We start from the raw sequence: 14,604 nt of genomic DNA, 5'->3' as shown, positions 1-14,604 counted from the left end.
GAAATTTACTAAATTAGATTTAACCCATGCATATCAACAAATACCACTTGATGATAAATTCAAACGCATATGTAACCATAAACACTCATAAAGGACTTTATAGCTATACAAGGTTGCCGTTTTGGAGTTGCTTATGCCCCAGCGTTGTTTCAGAAAACGATGGAAAAAATACTACAAGGGTTAACTGGAGTGGTGTGTCGAATTGATGATTTGTTAATAACTGGAAAGGATGACGCGGAACACATAGACAACCTGAAGAAAGTTCTACAACGACTGCAAGATTATGGTTTGCGACATAACAAAAGTGTCAATTTATGAAAGATAATGTTGAATTTATGGGGTATATGGTTGATGCTGAAGGTATTCACACTACGAGGAAGAAAGTCGAGGCGATAAACAACGCACCTAAACCACAGAATTTACACCAATTGAAATCCTTTCTAGGAATTTTAAACTATTATGGCAAATTCATTCCAAATTTGGCAATGTTAGCCCATCTACTCAACCATCTACTGGAGAAAAATGTGCCCTGGAAATGGACAGATGAGTGCGATGCTTCCTTTCGATCACTGAAAGATAAACTGAGTTCAGCCCATGTCTTAGTCCAATACAGTGAAAAACTGCCATTGAAATTAGCTTGTGATGCCTCACCATATGGTGTGGGGCTGTTATATCGCATGTCATAAATGGCGAAGATAGAGCCATCGCTTTTGCATCTAGAACACTTTCACAGTCGGAGAAAAATTATTCTCAAATAGAAAAAGAAGCACTCGCATTATGTTTGGAGTTAAGAAATTTCACCAATATCTTTATGGTAGATAATTTGTACTAATTACAGATCATCAACCATTAATTAAAATTCTTGGGCCAATTCCCGCGTTAGCCGCCGCTAGATTACAACGGTGGGCTATTCATTTTTCGGCCTATAATTACACCATTGAATACAAACCAACTGCGAAAAATACAAATGTAGATGCATTATCACGGTTACCACTAAATATGTACTGCAACTCAAAATTGTCAGTCAAGCATGTTGAACATTCAGCAATTTGAATTGTTACCAGTTACTGAAAAACAAATACAACAGTCTACCAGATCAGATCCAATTTTGTCTAAAGTACGGCATTTTACACAGAATGGTTGGCCAAATAGAGTTAGTGAAAAATTGCAACCATATTTTAGAAGGAAATACGACTGCGAAATTGACTGCGGAAACTAATTGTTTGTTCTGGGGTATTCGGGTAGTAATCCCAGCAAAATTTCGTCATCGTGTGTTAGAAGAACTCCATCAAGGTCACCTTGGAATTGTAAAGATGAAATCGCTTGCAAGAATACATGTTTGGTGGCCAGGTATTGATAAAGACATTGAAGCGTTAGTAAAAAGGTGTCCTGCTTGTCAAGTTGTCAGAAACAATCCAACGGCACAACCTTTGCATCCATAGAATTGGCCTACTAAAGTGTGGAAAAGAATTCACGTTGATTTTGCTGGGCCATTCATGGGAATGATGTATTTGATAGTGGTTGATGCGTCTTCAAAATGGCCAGAAGTAATTCCAATGACAACAACAACATCGACAAAAACTATACAAGTTTTAAGACAATTGTTTGCGACTTATGGGTTACCTGAGCAATTGGTTTCTGACAATGGTCCACAATATACTTTTCTCATTTTATAAAAATAAATGGAATTAAACACATCTTTCCACCACCTTACCACCCTGCAACTAATGGTGAAGCCGAACGATTTGTACAAACGTTTAAATCTGCAATGAAATCAGGAAGAAAGAAAGGATAACAAAGACAATTTCTTGTTGTTTTACCGTTGTGCAGTACATAGTACAACTGGAACCAGTCCATCAGAATTATTTTTACAAAGACAACTGAGGACCAGGTTAGATTTATTAAAACCAAATATACAAGGTCATGTAGTACAACGTCAAACCAATCAGAAATACTATCACGATAAACAAAGAAAGCATAAAGAATTCGACATTCGTGAAACCGTAATGATACGAAATTTTAGAGAAGGGTAAAAATGGATACCCGGACAAATTGTAGAAAGGAGTGGCCCTGTATATTATAAGGTGAAGACCCCGGACACGATGATGAGGCGACATGGCGACCAAATTATTTCATACAAGAAAAATATCGGAAATATGGTAATGGTAAACATAATGGTAATGGTAAACATAATGGTGCAAAGTTTGAGCCTGTGCAAATGACCAAACTGTCATATATCGTTCTAAATGATCACACAGTGACACCTGGTTATGCTAATTCACCAGAGAGTAGTTGACGCCACATTCATTAATAAAAAAAATTGAAAAAAACATAATATAATCACAGAGCAATCGACTCACTGACTTGACATGATTTTAGTCCTGTTAGTGGTTACAGTGTTTCGTTTGTATCTGCGGACCAAACAAATTAATTTCTAGTGCATAATGAAAATAAAGTCGCATGTGTGAGAAACACGTACGTCTTCTCATTGTGGTTAGATAATAACTATATCAACACTTTTTTTCAAAACCGGGAAAAGAGCGGGCGATTTGTTCTTAGCAAAATGTCAATAGCACATACGATTATAATATACATATTCTTTGTGGCATATTTACGTGATGTTGGAATAACAAAAAAAAAACATGAGAAAAAAACGTTGAAATAATGACGTCAACATTAATAAATAATTACCAAATAATAGTGAAATATAATGTAACTATGACGTAATAATAATGATTTCATAAATATGACATAATAATGTTAATATAAACTACATATGATCTAATACAAATGAGATAATGACACGTATTAAAATAAAGTAAACATTTTATATTAAAATACCTTAATTAACTTTTAATGATCAAATAATATAAACATGACAGAACAACAAGGAAATAATGATTTATGCAAAATGAGTAATTGAACTTATTCCAAAGCTAGGTGACTCTTTCTGAGGTACGTCGGTATGATTAACACATTTTGGAAAATATTTCAAACCTTTCGAGCTTATTTCTACAAGTGATTTAGTATCATATCGTATTTTGAACGTGCTACAGTGACGTCATTCATCCATCTAAACTGTTATGCAAACCTAGGCCAACATTTGATTTGTATGAGATTTGTTGTTTTTCTTATGCAATGGTTAACGAACTATGACCTCTAATTCGCGATATATGCACGCGATCATGTCAATACTGAATGTAAACATCCATTGAAACGGATATTTAGTAAGCGCAAATAATCATTGTGATCATAGTAAAAGTAATCAAGTAAAGGTCAAAGCAATTCCTACTGACGACCCTGATTTCTTTCGTAAATTACTCGTACGCAATCTCATTATTCTGTTCGATTTCCATGCATTTGTAGTTTCCCGTGAAGGTATTTGTGTTTAAGAAGTACAATATAACTGACAATAGTGTCTGACGTAGACGACAGGTTTCTTGATTATGTTTTCAAAAGATCTAAAATTACTTCTTGACTGGGAACTCCAATTGCATATAAGTGTTACACACTGTTTTGATTACGATGTAAGCCGTAGTTGTAGTTGTTATGGTTATTTTTGTTTAGTTACGTGTATATTTTGGCACTTTATACTGCCATTCCTAGGCTTGTGTAATGAAAGTTGAATTGAGTGAAATTTTATTTATACTTTCGGTTTGGGTTTAAAGGAATCAAGGTGATATTGGTCTCAAGAAGTATTTTGGTGAGTGTTATTGTTTCATGAAAATCTAAAATTTGTGCAACTATTCCTACATCTTTTTTGTGTGCGTTTCCTCATGTATGTAATTTCGCATTCAAAGTGGCAGTGATCAACGTAATAATCTAGTATACGTGTCGGGTCATAACATATTAGTCGTTGGAAAACAATCGACAATGAGTTGTATGGATCGTTAAAACAAATCGCCCAAGGTCGTGGCAGATGGTGCGAAAAGAAACGTAACAGCTCTTCAGAGAATTTAATTAGCATTAATCGATTATCACTGACTGTTTTATAATAGCATTTCCCAGATGTTTTTGATCATGTTATTAGACAAACTGTTAAACAATTGCATGATAGGCATGGCAAACAGGTCGAGTAATGTTACTAGTTTCGAAGGTATTTGGTATGCATACCTGCCGTGACTTTACCCGTAGTCCGGGCTACGAGACAAACATGCCCTGATATTTGATAGAAAGTCCTAATTCGCCAAAAACTATATTTTATGTCGCTGGATGAACCGTTTATTTTATGTGAGACCAGCATCTGTCGATAAACAAACTTTTTCGACAATAATTAGAAATTGATTAGATATATTATTCTTTGAACAAAGTCAATCGCCACACGCTTAGCAAACATAGCATGTATAATATTGGTACACTAGCATCAGCGACAAACAATTATTAACAATGCGATCCCAGAACATAGTTCGTGTCATTATAATTACAAAAGTAAATAGCCGGCAGAAAACCTAATGCTGCATATGAGTAAGTGAAATCGTCTAGCTGCACGCCCAGCGTGTCTCCCAATCGGCCATTGACATCCTCCATCAAAAAAGTGTCTATAACCGAGCGTATTCCACACTGAGAACGAGAACAACCACAAGACCTGTCCAGTTGAATGCATGCAGCATACCAAATGATGCTGATACTTCCCTCATCCGATAGTTGTACAATTAATGATGGTGGAATAGAAATAGAAGTGAGCAGTTATTCATACTACTTGTGTTGATACATGACAAATAAGATGAACCGTGACTCCATGCAACAACTGGCATGCGTCCGGTGAATTTGGAGTACGATAACACTTACCCCACCTTTCGAGTACGCCTGTCACTTTGAAACTTACAGCACGTCTCCATCAACGCATTAGTGAGGACATCATGTTGGCATACGTTTATGGATAACTCATGTGTCAGCAGGGTCGAGGACAATAGCTGGACACTTCTGTATTTCAATGTTATCATACAACATATACACTGTGTCACGTGCTGTTATAGGTCTGCAAGGCGGGAACATTTCATTAAGCATTGTTTTGTCATTATCGAAATCGACCCGACCATCCTACTGTATATTATAGTCCATAGATGCATCACAATATAACATGTCAAGGACAACACTATAAAACTGTGAACAAAGCATATGTCATCAAAGACTTTGCTCACTAACCTACACCACGTATTTATCACACATGAATCGTTCCCATTCTCCTGCGGTTCCCTTGATCCCACACTGTGTATAATACCTCGATGATTTAACTGTGTGTCCGGAACTATTATATTTAGTATCACTGCACACGCTGTACATTATATGGTTTTGAAATGTTTATCTAATATGTGGCTACTGACAGACTTTATGCCGGTGTACCTCAATCTAGTGAGCCACATTTTTCTACCATTTCATTCATCTTGGATGCAAATGACAGCTAAGATCTTGCTGGGAACGGGAGTGTCATAATACGTGACTTCCACCGAGTTAGTGTTACATTCATTGTCGTCATTGCGTTCACAGATTTCATGAATTGCATAAGCATGATATTTTGTACAGTCGATGACGGGATATTATAGAAAAGAATATGAGGATTGTAATAAATTCTCGCAGATCGCTTGATCTCAACAAGACATCGATTGTACATGTCAAATGACGTGCGTGCAGCATTATTTCAGACATATACAAAACTTAAATCGTGACATGTGTTACTAAACTATCATAATTAGAAGAAATAACGGCAGTCACTGTTGAAAGTGTATAATATTGCGTTTTTTTTTTTATTTTCCCCAAAGTTTCAGTTTCTCCATAGCAAAATTAAATCAGTGAAACCAAATGCGATAATAGGGTCGTTATGTCCATTTCCTTTTAATTTCGTCAAGTTGTGAAGCGATGGCATGTAATTACGGCGACGTAACAACTGGTATGATAAATATATCTTAACATCATCGCCAATGGTGTGCAATGAGTAATATAATCTTCTAAAACTAATTATACTCATAGTAATATTTATTAAATATTTATAAAGCTATGTTGCTTAGACAATCTCGCAAATAGTCAGCCATTTTTTTATGAGCCATGAGCTCGTCACAAATCTTGGCTACTGATAAGTGAACAAATAAAATATCTAGAGAGTAGCAGTGTATGTCATCCAATAAGAAATAGGGCAAGTGACTATATTGCGCATGCCCAGGGCATGTACCTAGACACAACAACCGACGACTATTGACGTATATGTAAGTAAACTCGTAGAAAATTCCGTATTCATCTTCCCCTTCCTAAATACTAAATAACTGATCTGTTTCAATGAAAAAACTATATTGTTAATGATTTTTTTCTAGCTCATAAAAAATATACATGGGTAAATCTTCAGGACCTTTTAACGAGCAACACAGCGTGTCGAAAATAATGATACTGACTATAACTAAACAACATGCTACAACCATCGCTGACATATTTATTCAATTAAACATTTTTTGTTTAACTTCTAACGACAAAACATGATTGCAACTCATTAACGTCGAAATCAACTTTTGAGTTTTTCAAAATCGTCGAAATCAAATTTGAGTTTTTGACATGAAATTATCTGCATCTGGCGACTATACGATATTTAAAAAAAATGGCACAAACGAAGAAAAAAAAGAAAATAGCTCACCAATAAAAATGTAATCAGTAAAACTGAGACCTTAATATATATTTTTACCAAGCATGTCTATTTAAAGAAAAAAGGTTTATGTACTTCACAATTTCTTACATCGAACACTGTCAACAAAATTTAACAAATTCAACTCCCAGGCATTAAAAGATTTGAAAATGACGATGAAAGAATGTGGCTTTCGCAATTGTCATTTAAACTGAAAGCCAGAAGAGTTTGAAAAGGTTTACAATATATTTAGCAGGGTTCAATTTGGCAATTTACGGAAAGACATACAAACGCATATTTTATGTGGACCACCAAGCGATAACGATAAACATGTTACTCAGTTTAACTGCATGAGGTTTATACAAACGTGCTGAGATGCACGAACAACAACGCTGAACATTATTAATTGTTAACACGTGGTATTGAAATCATCGACTGTTGTGAAGTATACGCCGAAAACCAGGAATCACCTAATACAAAAACAGCTACCTATCACACCATAGGCTCGTTTTAATGCAATATCATCCACAAGGATATTAGTTGGACACATATTGATCAGCAAGTCGTTACACACAGTTTTACATGGTCGTACACTTAATGTTGACGAATGCATACTGATTATAATTTGCTAACTTATATATGACATATCCTTTACTTTAGGTTGTCCATTGCTACGTCGACGCAGCTTCTACAAACCTGAAGTCGCGTCAGATGTTATCATTGTATTTACATTACCTGCGTTTGAGTCGAATACACTTATTTCCTATCCAATGACGAGAAATGACGCATAGTAAGGAGACTTGCAAGACAGACAGTTATGTCTTTAAAGCTGGCAGTCACACATGGATTACACCGTGTATATATTTGTTGATGATTAATTGCCACCTATTACAGTACAGAGTCATTCTTATTTTACGAACAGGAAATCGTGCTGTTTCAGAACATAAAAGATTGGCGTTCATTCAGCATAGTAAATTACTGATTTCGTAATACGATGTCTCTATTAACCCGTTCTTTTACAATAGAAATCTAATATTACCTGACATAAGAACAATATCTTGCAGACAAATTAAGTACCTCTGAAAATCATAATGGAAACTAGAATGATTGTGTCGTCAACGGTATTATATTACATTTTATAAATCGACACATTTCTTATTAATAAATAAATTATTGCTAGAGAGATATGCTTTGTTCCGGGAACTTAAACGGTAGTGAGCCATCAACGACGCTGATGTGTGTGGGGTGACGTCACTCCTCTCCAAAGTAGAATTCAATTACACGAGTACGAAACTTTTGCATTTATTTTTGGGGAGTGTTGATCCTAATTCAGTTAGAGTTTCTGATTTTATACATAACATGATCGAGCCATCTTGTTAGTGTGGGAAAGGGTGCTTTTAATTGTTAATCTGTATTCCGTCCAGGTTTCATGAAGGTGAAGTTATATTTTAATTCGCAGTCAGTTTAGTCGTCATTTTGCTAAATATGGGCGGGGTTTCTGTTTTGTTTTTTTACGTTATATTTTACAAAATGGAATCATTTTAATCAGTCTCTGTGCATTCTTGTACTTGGAGTCTATTCCAACGTTATGTCAACAGTAATGATATTGTTTACTCACTTCATCATAGACCACGGCACCAACACCGAAGCGTAAAGTAGAGGAAAGGGTGGTGTCGCACAATCAAAAATCATGACATAGAAACCATGACAAGAACAAAAAACGACAAACGGTTCTCGAGAAAACAACAGGTGTAACTGATATTGGTGTGGCAGCACTATTACCACAGTATGCGACTACACAACCTTCCCCACCAGGGAATCAATCCAGTACATTATAATAATGTACGTACATTACACCTCTTATTCAACAGTCTACATCGACATTACTTATTATTGTTATTATTATATTATAACTTCCCAACTGCTGGCTAAAATTCATTATACAACTCCGTACCGGCACCATAATTACCGGGCGTTTTATTTGTGGGTTAACAGGTGAGCGTAGTATAACTCTCGTTCAAGAAAAAATAACCTTCACATGAAACCCCGTTAAGTTTTGGAATTATATGACCAATTTCAAATGTATTTGGACGACTGTTTTCAATTTGCTATTTAATAATTCCAGTCAGGGGATAATTCGCTAAATCAATGTCTAAATTATATAGTTTGTTTTTAACATTTTTCACTGTAGGGCATTTCATTTCACATATTTGAATTCCTAAATCGTCATTACAATCGCTATATTTATCGACCTAGAAGGCATGGTGTTGATTAAGTCATTGTAATCATTCTCATCTGTCAATGGATCGTATTTTTTCGACCATTTTTAACACTAGGACCGATATTTACACTAGAGACTGAGGCAAATTAATACAACGGAAATCCCAGGTTCCATCTACTTTACCATGTATATAAGCAAGGGAATGTATTTATATGTGAATTATGCTTGACATGTACAGACTCACGTTTTGTATTCCCGTGAATGCATTATATATAACACTCTTAAAACTTGACATATGATTTGCATTAGTGAATAAAAAACAGTTCTACTCAATGTTCGCATTTTCCTTATATTTTACAACCATGATCGTACGTAAACCATTCATGTAGTTTACATGCGAAATGAGTGAACTAGTCATATGCCAAAAAAAAAAACGAATATTTTCAACAAAATGAATTCACGTAGTTGGTAATATTGTCATTCGGTTTAGCCACATAAGACCACAGTTGTTTGCTCACTTCAGATTTTTTCCTACTGATGAAAGCTAATCGTGGGAATTATGCCAGGTCAGGTACTTGTATATCACATTTTTCTTGGTTTCGTCAGTTCAACAAGCATTTATAGCGTGACCTAGTTTTAAATATGTTTAACAATGAGTAAACATGGTTTATGAATGGATTGTATTTTCAAGATTATGATGGTTTCACATTATGTAACTAGCATTTAAACGGTTGAATATATAAATAGGTTACAAGGTGGCATAGAACAAATTTACAAATTAATTAAATTAATATAATTATAATTATGTTACTAATTATTGTGTCTGTTTTTTTCTAATATTGTAGGGGTTGCAGTCTAGGAATGGGAAATGTTGACAAAGGGAAGAATGATAATTTCATGTAAGACGCAGGCATGCGCAGCGAGCGTCATTTCTCAAAATGGCAACCACGCCACAAAACTACTCCTGATATCTTATATGGAGATACGCTAATAATCAGCGATTTAAAACTAATAAAATGCAAATATTTTGGTGACATTACCCTAATAATTCATATATTATCTATATTTACGCAGTGATTATTTATCAGATTGAAAATGCACATCACCCACTCATACCATTATTTCATATTACCAGAGCACGCATAATTCAAAGAAGGAACCGTTATATACATATATATATATTGAATATAAGAATAAGAGTAAGTCACTTGTTCTATGAGAAACCGCTATTCTTTGCTACAAAAAACAATCGGATCATTTATGTGCACTGAGAGCAAGGCACACTATTCAATAATTACTAAGATAATAGCCAGATAATAAAAGGTGGACGCATGTATGTTTTTGATGGCTACATCTGTGGTTTATTTTAGGTTATGCATTTTAGATAATTTATGTCGACGATAGTTAAATGACGGTCATTGTTTCACGCTTAACGCGCGGACACTCGTGTACGTGTTCACACGTGAGTTCTGCATATATTTGATTTTTCTTCAGTTTCAATCATTGTGTGATTGGGGAAAATTTCCTGAAATAGAGGATTGAACTTTAATTGCCTTTATACAGTGTGACGAATTCAACACGAAATATTCAGTGATGTTTTGCCGGCAATATAAGATTCTACAATCAAACATCGAACAGTATATATATGAATGAGTGAATTTTTTAATCATTCAAGGACTTGATAAATCATATTAATCGCGTAATTCGTCTAAATTGAAATGAATTAGTTCCTAATAGAGCATTTAATTTCCTTTATTGACGCAGCGAAAATATTCCCAGGCGGCCATTGCATGACATATACATAGTGAGGATTATGGCGGTATATTTACCATACATAGTTAATCAGTGGAATATATTCACAATTTATGAAATATAAAAACACAGTACAACATCGATAGATGTCATTCTGTATATATAATAATCATTATATATCACAAAAGCTGGGTTTAATAATGTGTCAACGATAATTTTTACAATATGAAAGAAAACTCATCCTATGCTCTGTGTTATAAAGAAATAAAACCCGTGTACTGAAGGCATTGAAAGCTAGATTAAATATGAAATATTTACAATTAATTAACAATTCAAGATTTATCTATTTAAAACAGCCTGTTATCAGTAGATTGCTCCGAAGTATAGTGAGAGAGCAGTCTGAGCCACTGTATTGCAGCTGAAAAACAACATATGTTCAATATAACAATTTTATTTTTATTTGTGGTTGCTATGCCGGTGAGTTCGTATATTGGGGTTGATCGTACCAACTTGCAATAAAATAATATCGTCAGTTGTTAGTTTTCGCTATTCGTACATAAAATGCAATTCATATTTCCTATAAAAAACCATAGTCAATTCCTAACAATTGATATGTATTGAAGAAACTCTTACATTTTCAAGATTATATGACTATTGTGTATTAGTTTTGTTCAAGTTATTTTGTTGCACGATAAATGCTGTTATATTTTAGTCAATTGGATATTATCATCACATGAACTGGGTTATACTTGCCATGAAATTCGTGTTGTATATGTTTAATATGGTTTTGTAGTTCTTTAATTTACCATATGTACCCTATTTGTTTCTAGTACCATTCATACATGAAGTTGATTTGAGTTACTGTTATCCATACTATTGTCTGAAAATGTTGTTTTATGTGGTAACCCTGTTCCATGCCACGATTGTCGTTGAAGAAGAGTATGGCACAGTATTACAATTATAAACAGTATCTTCAAAAATTTATATGCAGCGTTTTAGTCAGATTGACTACGTATGCATTACCAGACAATGAATGGTAGTTTTGATAGTCGCACATTTGTATATAATATGAATGAACTCAGTGTCTACTGTACATGTCAATTAATCAATTATTATATAACAACATCAAACACACGATTGCCATTCTATGTGTCATGGAGACATCTGTTGAACAGCTACATATTAGTCAATATTTTAGATAGCACAGATATCAGTAAACATACCTCAATATTAATCCAGATGCATATGTAGCAAGTCCAATGGAAATCAGATTAGCGGATTTTAGGAACAATTTTCCAATTTATGAATATGGTAATAATATGAAATTAGTAAATAATATTTTAATTCTAATTATAATTCTAAATATAACTAATTAGACATGCGCACTAGACCATTACTATTTGATATATAGCATTGATGGTATTTGGTGAAGGGATAATTTTTACTATTTTATACAAATTAGATGTTTAGAATTCACTTATTTCTATCGTAAACTAGCCAAGTTGGTGGCTTACTTTGAATGTTTTTGAAAGGTTATACAATAACAGTGGAAAGTTAAAACTGTCATGATCATTGACATCAATAGCCTAATTGACTGCAAGTCAGAAAAGGCTAAATACAAATGTCACCAGATTTATAACAACACTCAGGTCAACCCAGACCTGAATTTGTATTATGAGATCCAGCTACAATTCTGTTAATGATTGGTATACACAATTATCATGCTGATACTTTTACTATCTTAGACAGAATATTAAACATTAGAAAGACCCTATTTTAAACTATATTTTACAACCCACTATCAGCTAAGTAGTCGACAAACATTATCTCCTTTTTATGTCTTGAGGGTGATACGAAAGACAGATTTTCATAAAGCTGTGTGAATGTTAGCTAAATGCACGATACACTATATATATATATATATATATATATATATATATATATATATATATATATATATATATATATATATATATATATATATATATATATATATATATGGCCTTTGCGTGTGGAATGATACATATATCAACCACAAAAATAGACAAAGAAAATGTTATTAGTGAATTAAAATATGAGCCGTAACCATTATTATATATAATGTGAAACGTCACTTGTTGTTATCGCTGTATTACCCTGCACTTTGTATTTTAACGAATAATGAACGTAATTAAATTCATCAATTATACAAAGAAATTCGAATAATTCTTGTCAACACATTTGTTGTTGCTAATGACCAAGTTAAAACATATAAAATATAGTGAAATAATCGATATCGATTACAGAAACTTAGTGATGGCACATAAACAACTACAAGAACATCGCAAACATGTTGAATTCAAGGTTCGGATATGCTAGTACATGGTTTTACTCACCGGATTTCAATGTCACCAACGCGTAGACCCTCCACGTCCGTCAACATTGCGTCAAACTTTAAATACTAGCCTCAAAATTATACAGTTTATTGCGTTAAACGTTAATTGGTTTACAACACACGTACATTCATCACCCAAATACTTATCCAGTGAAGACTAGTATGCCATTAGGGACGACATCTGGGGCATCTGGGCCACTTTCAGACATTTGTACGTGTTGTTTTAAATACCTTTGTGTGTGGGTTATTATCGGTTTATGGTATGGTAATAATTAAATAAATCTCTTGTGTACAACACGTAATTTGATATAATAAATAATTACATCGCTTGTGTACAAAATGCGTTTTTTTATAATTATAATCCAGATACTTCGTGACACCTATAATTGTTAAAAACTAAATAAATTCCCAAATGTGACAAACAATTTGCCATTTAATACATGCGGCTATTGTCACAATGTTTTGAAACATGTTTCAAAACGTTCAAAATACACATTCGTTAAGCACGGTCATGATCACGCGATAAGCAGAATCACAAAATAAATACATACGTTTTTTTCAGTAGTATGCTGTAGTCGATCCTGTTTTCATTGCATATCAATTAAACACACTTGCATACACAGAAATGCACCATGCATTCAATGTAACAGAGACGAATTGTAAATCCACTAAGACCCAATTGACCATATGACTGATTTAAAAGGTTGTATATTACTGCTATATTTAATCTGAGAATATTTATTCTCTTTCTGTTCGTGAACATATGTGTGACACATTAGTAATTAGAATTGTTTTCCAAACTACACCATTCGTTAAAATACAGCGATACAGGATAATACAGCGATAACAGCAAAAGATGTTTCACTAACATATAATTATTATTACAGCTCATATTTTGATTCCTTCATTTACATTCCTTTGTAGAAATGTTTCTTTTTGGGGGTCACATATGTATCATTTCACAAGCAATGGCCATTATTAAAAAGAGAAGAGTATCATGTATACATATAATATTATTACATATAATATTGAATTATGACTGAAAGAAGCTGAATGAAATTACAAACCAATTAGTGTGTTCATGTATGATCAATAATTTTGATAAATATGATTTTACTAGGTAAAAGACTTGAGCACAGTTTATGCAACTAAAACACAACATATAAATGGCGAGCACGAGTGTATTCACCAGTCGATATAATATCATATTTATCTACCATACATAAATGGGTTAATCTACACTTTTCACACGCTTATGCACATTAGGACAAGGCTCCAATTAATCCGTCTTAACATAAAAGAGTTTGAATTTTAGTGCTGTTTACCTACTGTGTTCATGTCGCTGCTGAATGGAACATAACATTCACCACATCCTCGCCATGCATGGAATGAGCTGATTTCAATTTATATGACATGGGATGAAATCATGTCAAATCGTATCATGCATTCCTTCTTTTGTTGATAAGTACACGTGTTTATTCGTTTGGATTATACACCATACTATAAAATGCTTTCACAAAATTCCACCCGTAGGGAAGTTATAAAATTCATCCATTCATAGGGAGTGCAAACGAATGCCAATGTCTGTATAACGCCAACGTATTATAGTATATTAATTACGGTCATTACGAGAATACCTCAAAATATGCA

The sequence above is a fragment of the Saccoglossus kowalevskii genome, chromosome 5 (assembly GCF_978046115.1).
Source record: "Saccoglossus kowalevskii chromosome 5, keSacKowa6.1, whole genome shotgun sequence".
In the NCBI taxonomy this organism is placed as follows: domain Eukaryota; kingdom Metazoa; phylum Hemichordata; class Enteropneusta; family Harrimaniidae; genus Saccoglossus; species Saccoglossus kowalevskii.
Note: the sequence above shows the minus strand (reverse complement) of the source record.